Genomic DNA, 18,330 nt, shown 5'->3' with positions numbered 1-18,330 from the left:
GGCGGGGTGGGGGGAGCTCGATGCCACTCGGTCCTCGAAATAGCAACAATCACCATGTGATCTGGCAGATGACGCAGCGCTTGTAACCGGAGCCTAAAGACTTTGTGGGGTGTGTGTGTGTGTGTGTGTGTGCGAGAGGGTGAGAGGGTTCATGAACACCGCGCCGCCTTCACCCGGCAGCCGCATTAATTCACCTTGCTTTTCACCGTCCGCTTCTCTTCTGCTCTGGATCAGGTAGGGGGGCGGGGGAGGGGGAAGGGGTGCGGGCGCGCGCGTTTCTCTTACTGGGAAGCCCTGGGGCTTTGACCCCCCACTACTAATGGCAAGGCGTTCGCAGCTCCAACTTTTTTTCAGCCGAAAATTGTGCTGGAAATCGTCAGCTGTTGGAAGGAAAGTTGAATGAATATGCACGAAGTAATGAGCCAAACGCTTGGCGGGATGAGGGGCAGGCCCTTCTACCGTGCACTTCTCGGAGCCTGGATTTTATTTCACGCGCTGCAATTAAAACGTGTACATCCAGCATCCGAATGGAATCGCAGCATCGTCTTCTGTGGCTGGGAAGTGGCATCCGCCCCTGCCGCAGGGCTGGCACGCGGGACCAGGGCCGGGTTGAGGGAAATTGAAACCGAAATTGCATCTGTAACCTGTATTTCTCCCTCACCTGCCTTTCCATCCCCTCACCTTACGCTAAAGGGATTCTTCTTCCTGTTTGAGCCTGAGTATCTGCTAATGCCTAAAATTTCTTTTTCTTATGTATGTGTGTGTCCCAGAGAGCATTTTTCATAACGTAAATCACTGTTTAAGGGTTTATCTGCCACGGTGGGAGGAGTTGATCAGGTAATGATCAACAGATTAGTAAATGTGTTTTTAAAGAAAAAAAAAATAGACGCAGACCAAGATACCAGAGGACTCTGCAATCTCAGCTTAAGAAAGAAAGATCAGTGTATAATCAGTGGCTACTTATTAAAAACGAAAATCTTTCTACCTTGTCTGAAACTCCAAGTCACACACTTTGGTTTGTAAACAAATCCTGAAATATATTTTATTCTAGGGATTTACTATTGACTGTTAGTTTTGCTCATCTGATTATTTTAAATCAAACACCTTTCAAACCACAGCTGAATTCTTAATCACACCAGATGCCAATCTGCTTCTCATCTTTGAGAAGGAGTTCTAAGTCCTGTTGGTGTCGTCGCTTCTATCTATGACCAACTTAAACTTCCCGAATCCTTTTAGGAACACTCACAAGTGATATTTTAAAAATAACACATTAGTAAACTTTATCACATTCAAAACTGCAGCAGAGGCTCAACCTTATGAAACAGATACAGTTTTAAAATGATTCCTGGACAGGTTTTTTCAAGTTTTACATGATCTTTTGTACATTTTTTAACATTATTATTTATTTTTGAGAGACAGAGTGCCAGCGGGGGAGGGGCAGAGAGAAAGGGAGACACAGAATCTAAAGCAGGCTCCAGGCCCCAAGCTGTCAGCGCAGAGCCTCATGCGGGGCTGGAACCCACGGACCGTGACACCATGACCTGAGCCGAGGTCGGACGCTTAACCGACTGAGCCACCCAGGTGCCCCTCAACTTTTATATTATCTTAAATGCAGATATTCAAATGTTTCTCCTGCTTATTTAAAAAATAAAAAAAAAAAAAGCATGGGGTGCCTGGGTGGCTCAGTTGGTTAAGCCTCCGACTTCGGCTCAGGTCATGATCTCGCGGTCCGTGGGTTCGAGCCCCGCGGCGGGCTCTGTGCTGACAGCTCAGAGCCTGGAGCCTGCTTCAGATTCTGTGTCTCCCTCTCTCTCTGACCCTCCCCCGTTCATGCTGTCTCTCTCTGTCTCAAAAATAAAATAAAAACGTTAAAAAAAATTTTTAAAAAAGCAATATTTAGACCAAGATTTAACATACACGCATACACACAGACACACTCCTCAAAACCCTAAATTCATCCCTAAGTTCAAAAATGAATCTTATTTTTTAATACATCAGTTTTAACTTAAGCAATGTTGACATTAAATCTTGTCCATTGGCTTAATAAATATTTAATTTAGAGCACAAAGAACACTTGAGAAAAGATAGCCTGGCAGGAGAGTAAACCCTGAATTATGAAAAAAAAAAAAAAATCATAGCATTTCATAGCTGAAAACAATTAACCCATCTAACCCAATCACGTAACATTCTAAGAGAAAAAAAAAAATAGATGCCTAAAGGTAAGGTCCAAGGTCACGACCTAAGTTAATAAGTTTGGATCCTAGATTCTCAATGCCCACACAGAGTGCTTTCCCTAACAGGCTGCTCCTAGCTCGACACCAGAAAATCTAGAAATTCTATGATTCGGACAACGTGGCGTTCAAAGACGTGGCTTTACCCTGTGTCATTTGCTTTTGACTCTGTAGCAGTAAGTTTCAACTATCAAAGCAAAAGTATTAATGAATCTTAGTTTTATTTTGTTCCGTTTCCTGTTTTTCTTAAAGGAGAAGGTCGCCATCTAGTGCCCTTGGAGAAATTTGCTAAATAAAAATCAACCACAGCGAAGTGAGGTTATGTCCTTAAATACCCGTAGAGAGTTCTTATGTTCCTTACTTGAGAGAAAGAAAGAAAATACGCTGAATTTTGTATCAGAGTAAAAACATTTTTAAGAATTAAAATTTTAAGAATTTTAAGAATTAAAAATGTACATGGGGCGCCTGGGTGGCTCAGCCACTTGAGCGTCTGACTTTGGCTCAGGTCATGATCTCATGGTTCGTGGGTTGGAGCCCTGCGTTGGGCTCTGTGCTGACAGCTCAGAGCCTGGAACCTGCTTCAGATTCTCTCTCTCTCTCTGCCCCTTCCCCACTAACGCTCTGTCTCTCTCTGTCTCAAAAATTAACATTAAAACAATTTTAAAACTAAAAAAGAATTAAACATTTACAATCTTTTGGCCACTGAATAATGATTTACATATTATGCAGCTTTTTCAATGCCCTTCATGCAACTGATTTTAAGGCTCATAATGACTATAAGGTGGTCACTAGTATTCATTCCCATTTTGTGGATGGAGAAACTGATGCTCAGCCAGATTTGGTAATATAAGCATGGTCACAACGTCCAGATTTGACGTAGCCTGTCTTAATCCCTGAGTGGGATAAACCCCAACCTGAAATGTTTTAAAATGTCCACTTCTCTATGAGCCCAGAGACAAGCAAAACTAAAAGTTCTTTGATAATGGGAACACGTTAAATTTAAAACCCATTATGAACCCGGATAGATCTCTAAGGCACTGGCTTCTCAGCGATCTATTAACCACAACTATTTTCCCTGAGATACTTGGGGATCTACTCTCCAGTTCATACACAAGTTCAAAACAATGTGTTTAAAATATACGTACTTTCAAAATGTTATGGGGGTGTGTTGCCCCTCTACCCCTTGGCAACAAGGAACATCTTGCAAAGAACTAGAAGCCTTATAGATAGCTCATGGGACATTCCTGTCCTTTGCTCCAGGTCGACGTCCGAGGAAACAATGGGAGTCGATAAAAATTTTGTAAAAACTAAAAGTCAGTCTGCTTTTTATCGTCACTGTATGCCACAAGCCGTCCAGAATGTCAGTGGTAAAATACTCCCCTCCCCAAAATATTTCATTGGTCTAACTTCAAGCAGTTGCTGCATTCACTGCTGAGCAGATGAACCGCTCCCAGAGCCACACCCCTGCAACAACACTGAGCTTTAGTACAGATTATTAGGGTCCGAGGATCCGGAGCAAAGAGAACCCACAGTGCAGATGGTGGGAGTGAGGTCTCCTGAATGGCAGCAGGAGAAAGGTTGGGGAAAATGAAAACAGGGCCAGAGGTCCCAGCCTCTGGAATGGTTGGCATGGGTAGGGTGGGGGTGGGGACTGAATTCCAACACCTTATATCCAAACACTCCTCTTGGTTACAAAACGACAGTAGTTGAAGAAAACTGCTTACAATGCATTTCCCATCCAGGGATGCAATTAGCGAATGGAGCCTAAAGATGTGTATTTATGTCTCAACTCTTATCACTTCCCAAGCTGTGTGCTCTTGGGCAAGTCCCGAAACCTCATGGGGACGTGCTTCACCCATTTGCAGAATGGTAGCACCTTTCTACCTTCGAGGATTCTGTAGAATTCTGCCTTCCCGGTGACTCACATTTTGAAATTATCAGTCCGTTCTTACAAATGACATGCATCCATCAACTTCAGCAGAGTTTAAAATTTTTGACAAGAAAGAGTTAAAGCAGAGTCTAGATGGTCCTTTAAAGATTACAGTGTGCTTTGTGATTAACAGAAGCTTGGAGCATTTTCTGTTAATCCTACATCATACTAGACGTGGCTTCGACGTTAGTGCCTAAACCACGTACTGGTGACCACGAGTGTGGTCACACTTTAGGCAACATAAAGGCGTGAAGTCCTGAAACACCTCCACATCTGCATCGACCATATAGAATGGAAAAACGGCAAATGAAACGCTGCCTCAGTTAAACCTCAAAATTAGCTTCCGTTTATGGTATCTACTTAATACAATATGTTTGCCCTCCAGGAAAAAATACATAAATGCTTTTGACCACGTGGTCCTGTGGCTATACGTGAAGCTCTTTCTCATGTTGCATACAACGGGGAGACCATGGCCATTGGGGATATTTCTGTGATATCTCGTCTACAAGGTTTGAAAAACATAACTTTTCCTAGCAATTCTGAAAAATAAAACTAAGAGATGATGCTACTTAAGTATTGCAGAAGTCAAATTCTGAGATATATTCAGAACCTTCAAATACGGAATATTACTCCTGGAGTATGGACATAGGGAAGGCTATGGGACTTCAGGCAGATAATTATATCTCCCTGAGCCTCAGTTTTCCAACTATGTATGGATATTAAGGTCTCTTGCACCTGGACTTATAAGGCTCAAATGAAGCCAGATGAAAGCCAGATGCTTATCACTTAAATATGACCCTATATAAATAAGTAGAAATGAAAGGGTAATGCTCCCCCCCACCCCCACCTGGATTCTTGGAAGGGAAGTCCCCCAGCAGGGGGCAGAGCAGACAGGTTCCGTGATGGTGGTGTGGTGGTCATCCCGCATCAGTTGATTTTAAGATAAGATCATCTGGTGATGTTAAGATAAAATCAATCAGGTGAGCCTTTAAAAGGGATTGGGCTGCTCCCGGAGACAGGGTTTCCAAGCCTGAGAAGGTTTTGATGCAAGAGGGAGTCTGCATTGCTGCCTTTGAAGACAGAAGGATCATCGGGGGCGGGGGGGGGGGGGGGGGGCGCGCCTGGGTGGCTCAGTCGGTTAGGCATCTGACTCCAGCTCAGGTCGTGATCTCACGGTTCATGGGTTCAAGCCCCATGTCAGGCTCTCTGCTGACAGCTCAGAGCCTGGATCTTGCTTCGGATTCTGGGTCTCCCTCTCTCTCTGCCCCTCCGCCACTCACGCTCTGTCTCTCTGTCTCTCAAAATAAATATTTTTTTTTTAAAAAAGGACTATAAGGAAGGCAGGTGGAAATCTAGGTGCTGAGAGTGAGCGTGACCACGGACACACAACCAGCAAGGAAATGGGGACCTCAGTCTTACCGTGGCAGAAAACAGTCCTGTCCCAAGCCATGACAGCTTGGAAGATGACCCTGAGGCCCAGAGGAGAGTGTAGGCTACTTGGCATGTTGGCCTCAGCCTTACGAGACCTTGAGCAGGGAATCCAGCCAAGCCGCGCCCGGACTTCTCACCTCCAGAACGGTAAGATAAGAGGTGAGTGTTGCTTTAAGTCTCTGAGATTGTGGTGCTTCCTGAGACAACAAGATAAAACTAATGAGTTCGGCTCTCATTAAAAACATCCACTAAAAAGGCCAGAAATACTTTACCACGCTCAAAAGCCTGACTTTCCAAGAGTCCTTTTTAGTGAAACCGCTGTAGTACATTTCAGATAGATACTCGGGGACAGAGAGAGTTGTTAGCACTTATAAACCGCGTGAGACACACGGATGACAGTGGGAATCGCCTTGTGAGTAGGACAGACTCTGAGCCTTAGCTGTCTCCTCTCTGAAACGCTAATAACTATGTCATAGTATTTTGTGTTCTTGACCATTTGTTTTGGCTCTGGGAATACATGTAAATAATCTTGGATTCTTATTAATTGGCTATTTCCATAGCCATCCGTGGAAATTAAGGGCCCCTGCATCATACCGCCTTCCAGGTTCATGTAGTAATCAAATATTTGAGAAGAGGGGACGGGAAAGAGTACACATCCCTTGAGTTTAGATTTTTTTTGATTTAGTTTATTTGGTTTTTTAAAATGACAGAGACTGACCGATCTTCTTCCAACATTTTTTTAAGTTTTTATTTTTATTTTCAGAGAGACAGAGCGAGCAAGCAGGGAAGGGGCAGAGAGAGACAGAGAAGCCCAAGCAACCTCTGCACTGTCTGCAAGGAGCCCGATGTGGGGCTCGAACTCACTACACCGTGAGGTCATGACCTGAGCCGAAACCAGGAGTCAGACACTTAACCGACGGAGCCACCCAGGGGCCCCTACTTCAAGCATTTTTTAAATAAAGTGTTCTGAAAGTCAGAAAATAGATACACACGATATAGAATTCAGAAAACACAAAAGGATGTTGGGGTGCCCCAGCCACCCTGACCCCCTGTAGGGTGACACCCATTCGTGATTGCCATTCTCTCGTGGATGCCTCACTATTGTATTCTCATGTAAGTAAGCATAGCTATACATAAATACCTATTTTTACACACATTTGACACAGAAGTTTTAATATCTGCTCTGTATGTTAGCTTATTGCCTAGCTTAGTGCTATAATTTCCCGGCTTTGAGAACACTAGGAGACATTGTCCCATTGTGTGACAAAATCCTGGGTGACAGGAGTTCCTCCAGTAACTTCAGGGAGTGTGCCCTGCCTTCGTGCAGACATTATTTATACTTCTTCTTAACCTTAAAGATATTGGGCATCTTTATTTATTAAATATTCTTAGTGAAAACTTCACAATGGTCTGATGCTTTCAGAGAACAAGGCAGGCATTCTTACCTACACACAGCTTTAAAGGATGTGATAAAATTAGCACCTGCTCTTTGTTGATGGAGACACACATCTGGGCTCATCCCAGGTTGTTTCGAATTAATGATCCTCATGTGCAAAAAAGCTAAGAAGCCATCACTAGGGATAAGGAGCACTGTATTTTGACAGCCTCTGAGCCTTTATAAATAACACGTTTTGGGTGTTTGTTTTTTGTTTTTTGTTTTTTGGTTTTTTTTTGGTCTCCAATCAAAACTGCATAGTTAGCTGAAGAGAATTCATTTACTAGTTCTGGTCCCATGAGGACACATTTGGAAATTATTTTCTCAACCTATGTGGTCATTTATTATAAAAATATGATTTGTTTTTATACCTGGGGGGGGGGGGAAATAGTTGCATGGAACCTACTGTATTCTGGGACATATTCAAACTCTCATATTTACAGCTGACACTCCCCAGGGCCGTGTTCGTTAGATCTTCCCCACCCATGCTGCAGAGGGCTCCAATTTAGAAGGCCTAGCGAAAGCGGGAGAGTGCAAGAAACAGCTCAAAAGTCTCCCAGATTAACCTGAAGCAATGGCTTTAGTTACAACGAAACAACTTTGCATTGAAAGATGCTTTGGCTGAGCAGATGTCTGCCCCTCCCCGCAGGGTGGCTTTTCAGCACCCATCGTCCGCAGGGAGCAGAGAGGTGGCAGGAAGACAGAGGATATTGAACTAAGAAGACACGATACCCACAGCCCTTCATTCAAGACTTCATCCGCTAAAGGGAGATCACTTTACAGAGTGCAGGCGGGCAGACATTACTCAGACTGTGGCTAAAATCATCAGCAAGAAACCCTGCCAGGAATGCCTCAGTGTAACATGAGGTGGTGCTGGAGTGTGTGTGCATGTGTGTGTGTGTGTGTGTGTGTGTGTGTGTATTTCAGTCACGGCCCTTTTCTTCTAAATCATCTTCTCTAGCTGGAGTGGGTCAGTAAACGCAAGCTCTTCCTTAAAAACTGCCTCCACTCAGGACATTTGGATAGTTCCACGTTAAGAGCAGGCATGGAGTGATTTTAAGAACAGACGGGAAATGCCACAAGTTGTTGGGGATCAGCCTCCAGTGTGTTGTCATCAATCAGGAGTGTCCACTCCCTCTCCTCCACAGCCAAACCGATTTACCTTTGGCACAAATGTCAAGTTAGCGAACTAGGAAAGGCACGGGAGAAAGGCCATTGACGTCAGGAATCATTTTATTAAGAGACGAACCATGACTCCTGCATTGTTCCTTTGAAAGGGAAACAAAGGAACCAAAAAAGCAATGCCTGCATTTACCTGAACGGATGTACTTGGCTTCATTCAACAAGTATTTTTGCTCACTTTTCTGCAGGTCCCAGGCATGCCGCTGGACGACTGGGGACACACAGAGACAAGTAGGACACGGTGTCCACCCTCCAGAAACGGACGAGCGTGTGGGAGCAGCCGAGGGATGGACACACATACGTAAATGACTATCGCAAAGCTGTAGCGAAAAATGAGGTTATCCCGGTGCAAAGGGAGGGGCGGGGGAAACACTGGATGCTGAGTGTGTGTGAGTGTGAGAGAGAGACAGAGACGTAGTGCCCACCGGAGAGCAAGAACCACCACATCACCGATTGATACGTGCCCACTTTGTTGAAACCGAAGGAGTAACTTGGTAAACAAATGAACAAGGTAGTTGAATTTCCGGTGTGGGAGACAGAAGGCCACACGCTTCCCGGAAAGTCTACGTGGAGAGACGAGGGCCGTGTGGAGGCCCCTCCAAGGACTGTGAATTTTATCCTAGGAGGCACTGAGGATTTAATAAAATGCCATAACCAGGGAAATTGTACGGTAAGTGACATATGGAAAGTTCCAAAGTGATATTTGAAAACAACCAACTACATCTGTAGCACCCATAAAGTGATAGAATAGTGTCCCCGCGGGATTTTATGTTCGTTCAATTCTGCAAAGACTGCTTTTTCCTTGTGAGTGTGCAAATCCATTCACCAGGAAAATTGGGTTAAGATCATCAGATTACAGAAATACCGTTCCCGGACAGAGCGACCCTTGTGGTTCTGAACACGTGTGTTTGTTTAACAGCTCACACCATACATTCGAGCTATCGTTCTATTTGTGGGAGAACTGAGTCCATTTATCTTTCAGAAAAATTAAATCATGTTCCCAATAAAGACAAAATTAATAAGCTAATATACAGGGTAGTAGGAAATGCTTATTAGCTTGTAGCATGCGAGAAGGCATTTTTCAGTTGCTACTACTCAGGGGGCTGTGTGTGTAGGAAAGTAGGAAAAAGTAGGGGGGATCAGCATGAGCAAGGAGAAAACATTTTATCGACGCGTCATCTTTAACAGTAAAAATTGATGATGCTATACTCAGAAAATGAAGAGTAGTGTGTTTGGGGCGCCTGGGCGGCTCGGTACATTGAGTGTCCTACTTTGGCTCAGGTTATGATCTCATAGTTCCCGGGTTCGAGCCCCACGTCAGGCTCTTGGCTGTCAGCACAGAGCCCACTTTGGATCCTGTCTCCCTCTCTCTTTCTGCCCCTCCCCCATTTGTGCACGTGTGTGTGTGTGTGTGTGTGTGTGCTCTCTCTCTCAAAAATAAAAAAAAAGAGTAGTGTGATTAATCAAAATTCCCTGAATACTATGCTATATCTCGCCAGATAGACTTATCTGTACATTCAATGCAATTCCAACAATTTTCAGGGTAAAAGTTGATGAGTTGATCTTAAAATTCATATGAAACAAATATTTCAAGATTTAAAATGACCAAAACACAACAAAAACTATGGTCCTGGACTGTCAACCCTCAAGTGTACTGTAAGGCTATAATAATTAAACCAATGTGATCATTTCCTTTTTAAAAATGGGCCAAGGAAAACACACAGTTTAGAAGCCAATCCTCATCTATGTGGAAGTGTAATTTATTATAAAAGTAGCATTTCAAATTATTGGAGAACTAATGTTCACAAATCAGAAGAAAATTTATGTAATACAGATTTTAAATATATTGTATATGTTTATTCAGATATAACATATGTATATGATGTTTTTCCCACTTTTCAGTATGCTGAAATATACATAACATAAAGTTTACTGTGTAACCATTTCTCAATGTATAGCTTGGTGACATTAAGTCCACTCGCGTTGTTGTGCGAAAATCCCACCATCCCTCTCTACTACTTTTCCATAACTGAAACTCTGTCCCCATTATACAGTAGCTGACTTCTCCCCTCCCCCAGCCCCTGGGAACCCCCATCCTCCTTTCTGTATGTATGCCTTTGACTTCTCTGGGTACGTCGTTTAAGAGCAATTCTACAGTATTTGTCCTGTGACTGGCTTATTTCACTTTGCGTAGTGTCCTCGAGCTTCCATGCCGTAGCATGTATCACAACTTTCTTCCTTAAGGCTGAATCATATTCCATTGTGTGTATATAATCACATTTTGTTTATGCATGCGTCTGTTGATGGATACTCAGGTGGCTTCTCTCTTTTGGCTGTTGTAAGACCACTGTGCTTATTGGTGCACAAATAGGTATTTGAGTCTCTGCTTTGAATTCTTTGGGGCACAGAACCAGCAGGGAACTTGCTGGGTGATATAGTCATCCTCTGTTTCATCACAGAGAATGTTTTGTAAACATATAAAACAGAGCTGGGATCCATAACATGCAAGGACTCCCTAAAGGTCAATAGAAATACCAAAATTCCAACACAAAATGACAAAAACAAAGACATTCATCTTTGCTAATAAAATTCACTTTTGCCTATCAAATTGGCAAAACTTAAGAGATTGGTAATACTCCTTCATGTCAATGTTGTCCTAAGTGGGCTCTCCTAAATACAAGTAGGTGCGTAAGTTGTTCATCTTTTGTAGCAAGCAATTTAACGGTAGCCACCAAAATCGTAAGAATACATTTGCTTTTACTCAGCAGTCCTACCTGTAAAAATTAAGCTTATAACATGATTCATGTTTATATACAAAGATTGCTGGTGGGAGGAACGGGTCGTGAGAAGAGCGCCTGGGTGGCTCAGTCAGTTGAGCATCCGACTCTTGCTTTCGGCTCAGGTCATGATCTCGAGGTTCGTGGCTTCCAGCCCCGAGTCTCACAGTGCAGAGCCTGCTTGGGATTCTCTCTCTGTCCCTCTCTCTCTGCCCCTCCCACACTCATGCTCACTCTCTCTGTCTCAAAGTAAATAAACTTAAAAAAAATTAACATTTTTTATTTTTGCTGTTTGTGAAAGAGAAAAAATTTAACCTAAAGAATTAAGTAACTGGTGATACAGTCACATTATGAAATGCTACGTAGCTATCAAGAAAGAAAGAAGCAGATCCGTAGGAAGAGCTCCAAAATGTGGTAGAAGTGAAAAAAAAAAGAAAACAAGCAAAAAATGTGATTTCATTTATGTGACCATTTTAATGTTATATTAAAACACATGCATATGTATTCTTTTAATGTTTGTTTATTTTTGAGAGAGAGAGAGAGAGAGAGAGAGAGAGAGCATGAGCAGGGGAGGGGCAGAGATGGAGACACAGAATCAGAAGCAGGCTCTAGGCTCTGAGCTGTCAGCACAGAGCCCGATACAGGGCTCAACCTGAGACATGCTCCTGAGGGCACGAACGAGGAGACCATGACCTGAGAGGAATGCTCAACGGACTGAGCCACCCAGGCCCCCTTAGATCAGTTGTTACCAGCCGTTACCTTGGGGGAGGGGGACCACGGGACCACGGGACCACGGGAGGGAGGAGGGAAGGAGAACTGCCGTGTTTTACCAGGTATACGTTGTTGGAACTCTTTAGGATGAGAGTGTGCCCATGTGTGCGGTGCATTCACAAGGTGATTAAGGACTGCTCAAATTGTACCATCTGATGAATTGGGACAAGTACACACTCCCATAAAACTGTCGCCTCAATTAAGGTAACAGATCATAGCTAATCTTTCCAAATTATGGCACTTCCATTTTGAAATATGCAAATATGAAGAAAATGACCGAGCCTGACTGATAGACACTATCCAGAAAGGGCTGGAAAGCCCTCCTTCCCTTGTCCTTCCCCTTACCTCAGACTACTCACCCTTGGCATGAGCAGGAATGAGCAGGCAACTCTGTCACTGATGCAACCATCCATCCTAAGATATGCCCTTCAGGCTTTAGCTTCAGAGCTGCGGGTCTGCACTATCTCCCTGGGCTTCTTGTGTAAGGCGGCCCTCGAGAGGATAAAATAAATGGATGGGAAGCATAGTATCTTACAGTGTAATGGATTTCAGAAATAACCTAATTTAATCCCCTGCATGGCACGCGCACACACACGCGCCCCTTCTAAAATATCCCCGAGAGACAGCCATCTACACCAATGGCTATATATGCACATAAATTGTTTAAGACATTAGAACGAGTGCAACACACATATTCCATAAATCAGCCCTTTATCAACATCAGCACCACTGACATTTGGGGCTAGGTAATTCTTTGCTGCGGGGACTGCCCTGTGCTTTGTAGGATGGTTTGCGACATCTCCAGCCTCTACGCGCTAGATGCCAGTAGCACCCCTCACTCCGGCTTGTAACAACCAAAAATGCCTCCAGATTTGACAGTGGCACCAGCCGCGATCCACTGTGTAAGTGGCTGCTAAAGTTAATCATCAAAGTGAATTCTCGCGTGAAACATTTCAAAGCTTTATCCATGTTTTTTACGTTATGTTTTTTATGCATCCGGTTTCAGTAAGCCCATGGGAAGAGTAGACCAGTAGTCCGTGTCATATTGCCACACTAATTTAAGGGGCTTCATCGTGAAACAGAGTTAGGTATAAAACCCAAAGAAGGTATAAAACCCCGAAAGAAGAAGCCAGCGCAATGCTCCTTCCCTTCTCTGCACTCTTGTCTCACAGAGTCTTCAGGAACTCAACTGGAGACCACCAGTCCTCATACCAGGCCTTATTCTTTCTTTGATGTCAAGTGAATTCTAAGAGAGCAGAGAAACCACAGAATTAATGAGTCATCCGCACTGTGCTTAAATCTAAAAGTTATCATTCAATGACTGGACGGGACAGTTAATATTTTCTCAGACACCATTCAGGAAAAGAGAGAAGAATGTTATCAAGTGAGACATAAACCTGCTTCTCATTTCCTTGAGCTATCTTTTTGAAGATTCTTTTTTTTCCCACAGGATTTCCAGTACTATTCTTTTCTCATCGTGTGATATGTGTGAGTGACATGGAGGTGATATACATTCAATACGTAGAACTTAACCTTCCTCCCTCAGATGAAGCCTTTTACTCTAAATCAAAACAAATGATAAATGACATACACAGAGATTTGGTAGAGACACCTTTTTGTCATCAGTGAAGAGATACGAGGTGCAGGCTATCCAATAATTTTGTGTTTGGGTAATTCAGCCTCAGAGTCAATGACGTAACTCAATGGATAGTGCTGGAAAAGTTTTGATTATTTAGTAGTAAGAACAATTATAAGACTTCTCTGCAAACTGGAGTTTAGATTGCATTTGAAATTAGTTCCAGTCAAAGCAAAATAGAGAATCAATTAGAGAGATGCCCTCAATTGGAAATTTAATATGTTAGCACGTTCTTAGTTTTATAGCTATACATGGTCTAACGTTCCAAATAAGAAAGTAATGATTGAACATGAGAGGCTATTAATATTTAATATTAACACAAGGTTCATATACACGTGGGATACTGCAGAAGGCTCCAGACTCAGTCTCTTGGATATACTTTAAACTAATATATCCTTATGGCTCACCAAATGGTATTCCCAAATAACAATGTTATTCCCAAATGTTATTCCCAACGTGGTGACATTGGGCAAGTTCTACAATCTCTCCAAGTTTCAATTTCCTCACATGTAAAATAGGGGTACTAGTAATACCTTTATCATTTGGTGATTATGAAAACATGTTTAAGTTTATTTGTTTATTTTGAGAGAGAGAGAGAGAGAGAGAGAGAGAGAGCACGAATGGGGTAGGGGCAGAGAGAGAAGGAGAGAGGATTCCAAGCAAGTTCTGCACTGACAGTGCAGAGCCTGATGTGGGGCTCAATCTCAAAAACCATGAGATCATGACCTGAGCTGAAATCAAGAGTCAGGCACCCCTGAAATGAAGTATTTATTAGTGATAGCATTAAGAACCATAGTTCAGCATAGTATTTAATTTAAATAATATTAAATGTCTCCACCTAATTTCTAAGTAGAACCATTACATTATGGTAAACCTTTCTGAAAAGTTACGTGAATATAAGCATATCGTTTTATTACCATATGCTATCGTTTTGAAATTGTGTCTCTGTGGTACCTTATTTGCAAAACTCTCCACAATAACTGCCTTCCCATATCTATGGCTTTGGAAAACTCCCTTTCCCAATGACTGTGAGCTTAACCATTCTATTTGCTTGGTCCACTTTGGCCAAATGCAACACAAGCTGAGACTTGAAAAGTACCCATACACTGAGACTTGCCTTCTTGTTGCCCTTGGGAACACCGTGACCACTACCACAAAAATGAGCCCAGCCTAACCCACTGGATGATACATGGGACATGACCCAGTGGCCTCCACTATCCCTACCGACAGCCAGCCCACTGCCAGACGTGTGAGATCAGCAGCCCCTGGTTGATGACAAACGTGAGTGAGCCCAGCCAGAATAACCAGGAAGACACTCATCCCAACCGAGCTGAGCCTAAACTGTTGACGCATAGAATCGTGAACAAATAAAAGGACTGTTGGTTCCAAGTCATCAATTTTGGTTTGTTACACAGCAAAAGCTAACTGATACAGTCCCCATAGGCAACATTAAGTAAGAAATAAAAAATCATAATTCAGAATGTAGCTAACACTCTACATTTACAGTCCTCAGGGAAAATACCGACTTGCTAATAAATACTGACAACAGCATCAATTCAACCAATAAGCCGAAACCCATCCCATTTGGTTTCATACTCAGTTATAAACATTGGGTGTTGGTATAATGCAGAAGGGTAGGATCCTTGTCTCCACAGAACAATAACAGCAGAAAAGATTAACATTCCATGTGCTCACTGCAATCAAATGAACGATGGCAAATTTCAGTGTTGTGTTTCGAGATCCCGAGACCGTCTGTAGTTTTGATGGAGCCCTATGTTCACCAGCCTTGCCCTTACATCGTCTAGATGTACACTTGGGAACATGTGTGCCCATACAAGGTATTAATTATTCACTCTGCGTTGCCTGTCTCTCTTCAGAGCTCGCAGTTGAGACGTGATTTTTTTCACTTCCTGGCACCGTCTTAAACAATTCTGGTTCAGGTTACGAAGCTGCCGAAGAAACACACGGTATCATTTGCCTCACAGAAAGGAGACTTTGTTTTAAAGGGTACAGCCAAGGATGATCTGGAGTCAGCATCCCGGCTCTCCCTTCTCTCACCCCACCAATCTATCTCTACCAGAACGGCCGGGCAGGCCACTGCAGAAAGCAATGGTAGCTGCCACACAAAGTAACAGCTTGGAAGAAGGTTCACCCCAAAGCCCACTGGTTTCCATAGGTTCGCTCAGACCACACTGCCTGAGGGCTGTTTGCACACTTGACAGATGGCCAGGGCCAAGACAAGAAAGCCAGTGAGAGAGAAAATGGAAGAAACGCAAAACGAAACGTGAACCGCATGCTCCTTCCCTATCTTTGGGGACCCTGGCTTGCAGTGTCTGTTCTAACCACCCAGGATTCTTTTCGTTCTGTCGCTATTGCTCTTTCCATTATCATGATCACTATCTATGTCCACTCCCCTAGAATAGAAGCATCTTGAATGAAGTTACCTAGTATGAAACTTTCCCCATGTTTCCCATAGTTTGAAATAATCCCCTTGGTGATAGCTTTTATGATAATTACTGAGTCTTTGCTATGTGCCAGATAGCATGGTGGCACTTGACACAAATTAGCTCATTATCACAGATCAGTGGAACAGGATAGAGAGCCCAGAAATAAACCCGTGCTTACATGGTCAATTAACCTATAACAAAGGGGGCAAGAATAGCCAATGGGGAAAAGACTGTCTCTTCAACAAATGGTGCTGGGAGAACTGGACAGCAACATGCAAAAGAATGAAACTGGGTCACTTTCTTACACCGTACACAAAAGTCAACTCAAAATGGATGAAAGACCTAAACATGAGACCAGAAATCATATAGCTCCTAGAAGAAAATATAGACGGTAATCTCTTCGACATTGGCCACGGACACAGCTTTCTAGATAGGTCTCCTCAGGCAAGGGAAACGAAAGCAAAATTAAACTATTGGGACTACACCAAAATAAAAAGCTTTTGCACAGTAAAGGAAACCATCACCAAAACAAAAAAGGCAACCTACTGAACGGGAGAAAAAATTCACAAATGATCTATCTGATAAGTATTAATATACAAAATATATTTAAAAGGCATACAACTCAACACTAAAATAAAACCCAATTAAAAAATGGGCAGAGATGGGGCGCCTGGGTGGCGCAGTCGGTTAAGCGTCCGACTTCAGCCAGGTCACGATCTCACGGTCCGTGAGTTCGAGCCCCGCGTCAGGCTCTGGGCTGATGGCTCGGAGCCTGGAGCCTGTTTCCGATTCTGTGTCTCCCTCTCTCTCTGCCCCTCCCCCATTCATGCTCTGTCTCTCTCTGTCCCAAAAATAAATAAAAAACGTTGAAAAAAAATTTAAAAAAAAAAAAAAAAAAAAAAAAAAAAAAAAAAAAAGGAAAAAAAAAAAAAAAAAAAAAAAAAAAAAAAAAATGGGCAGAGAACCTAAACAGACGTTTTTTCCAAAGAAAATGTGCAGATGACAAATAGAGATATGAAAAGATACTCAGTCAACATCACTCATCATCAGGGAAATACAAATCAAAACCACAATGAGATAGCATCCCACACCTGTCAGAATGGCTGGAATCAAAAAAGAAACAACAGGTGTTGGCGAGGGTGTGGAGAAAATGGAACCTTTGTGCACTTTTGGTGGGAATGCAAACTGGTGCAGCCACTGTGGAAAACAGCGAGGAAGTTCATCAGAAAAATTAAAAATAGAAATACCATATGATGCAGTAATTTCACTACTGGATATTTACCCAAAGAAAATGAAAACACAAATTCAAAAAGATATACGCACCCCCATGTTTATTGCGGCATTATTTACAACAGTCAAGATATGGAAGTGACCCAACAGTCCATCTATAGACAGATGGATAAAGAAGATGTGGCAAATATTCACAATGGAATATTATTCAGTCATAAAAGAGAATGAGACCTTACCATTTGCATCAACATGGATGGCCCTAGAGAGTATTATGTTAAGTGAAATAAGTCAGAGAAAAGACAAATCCCATATGATTTCACTTCCAAGTGGAATCTAAAAAACAAATGAACAAACTAACCAAAAGCAAAACCAGACCTATAAACACAGAGAACAGCATGATGGTTGCCAGAGGGAAGTGAGTGGGGGGTGGAAGAAATGGGTGAAGGGGAGAGGGCGATATAGGCTTCCAGTCATGGAAGGAACAAGGCACGGGAATGAAAGGCATAGCACAGGGAATGTAGTCAATGGTAGTGTAACAGTGCCGTGTGATGACAGATGGCAGCTGCACTCGTGGTGGGCATAGCATAGAGTTGTCCAATCCCTATGTCGTTCACCTGAAACTGATGTGACATTATATCAGCTATACTTCAACAGGAAAGAAAGAAAGAAGGAAGGAAGGAAGGAAAGAAAGAAAGAAAGAAAGAAAGAGAAGAAAGAAAGAAGGAGAGAAAGAAAGAAAGAGAAGAAAGAAGGAAAGAAAGAAAGAAAAGGAAAAGAAAGAAGGAAAGAGAAAGAAAGAAGAAAAGAAAGAAAGAAAGAAAAGGAAAAGAAAGAAGGAAAGAGAAAGAAAGAAAGAAGGAAAGAAAGAAAGAAAGAAAAGAAAGAAGGAAAGAAAGAAAAGAAAGAAGGAAAGAAAGAAAGAAAGACAGAAAAGAAAGGAAGAAGGAAAGAAAGAAAGAGAAGAAAGAAGGAAAGAAAGAAAAGAAAGAAGGAAAGAAAGAAAAGGAAAAGAAAAAGGAAAGAGAAAGAAAGAAAGAAAGAAAGAAAGAAAGAAAAGGAAAAGAAAGAAGGAAAGAGAAAGAAAGAAAGAAAGAAAGAAAGAAAGAAAAGGAAAAGAAAGAAGGAAAGAGAAAGAAAGAAAGAAAGAGGAAAGGAAAAGGAAGAAAGAAAAAATAAAGAAGAAAAGAAAGAAAGGAAGGAAGGAAGAAAGAAAGAAAAGGAAAAGAAGGAAGGAAAGAAAGAGAAAGAAAGAAACCAAGA

At 42.4% G+C, this 18,330-nt stretch overlaps 1 long non-coding RNA gene and 1 other non-coding gene across 2 annotated transcripts; both read left to right on the top strand.

Moving 5' to 3' along the window:
- Nucleotides 1-68: 68 nt before the first annotated feature.
- LOC144613141 (uncharacterized) lies at nucleotides 69-10,907 on the top strand. The gene is made up of 3 exons (XR_013550411.2): nucleotides 69-234; nucleotides 5,489-5,751; nucleotides 8,398-10,907. It is a non-coding gene; the product is annotated as an uncharacterized LOC144613141 (long non-coding RNA).
- On the top strand, nucleotides 5,281-5,365 carry TRNAW-CCA (transfer RNA tryptophan (anticodon CCA)). The gene has a single exon. It is a non-coding gene; the product is annotated as a tRNA-Trp (tRNA).
- Nucleotides 10,908-18,330: the final 7,423 nt, after the last annotated feature.

This window comes from Panthera onca, chromosome D2 (genome assembly GCF_046562875.1).
Source record: "Panthera onca isolate mPanOnc1 chromosome D2, mPanOnc1 haplotype 2, whole genome shotgun sequence".
Taxonomy (NCBI): Eukaryota; Metazoa; Chordata; class Mammalia; order Carnivora; family Felidae; genus Panthera; species Panthera onca.
This window is presented reverse-complemented; position numbering and strand designations above follow the sequence as displayed.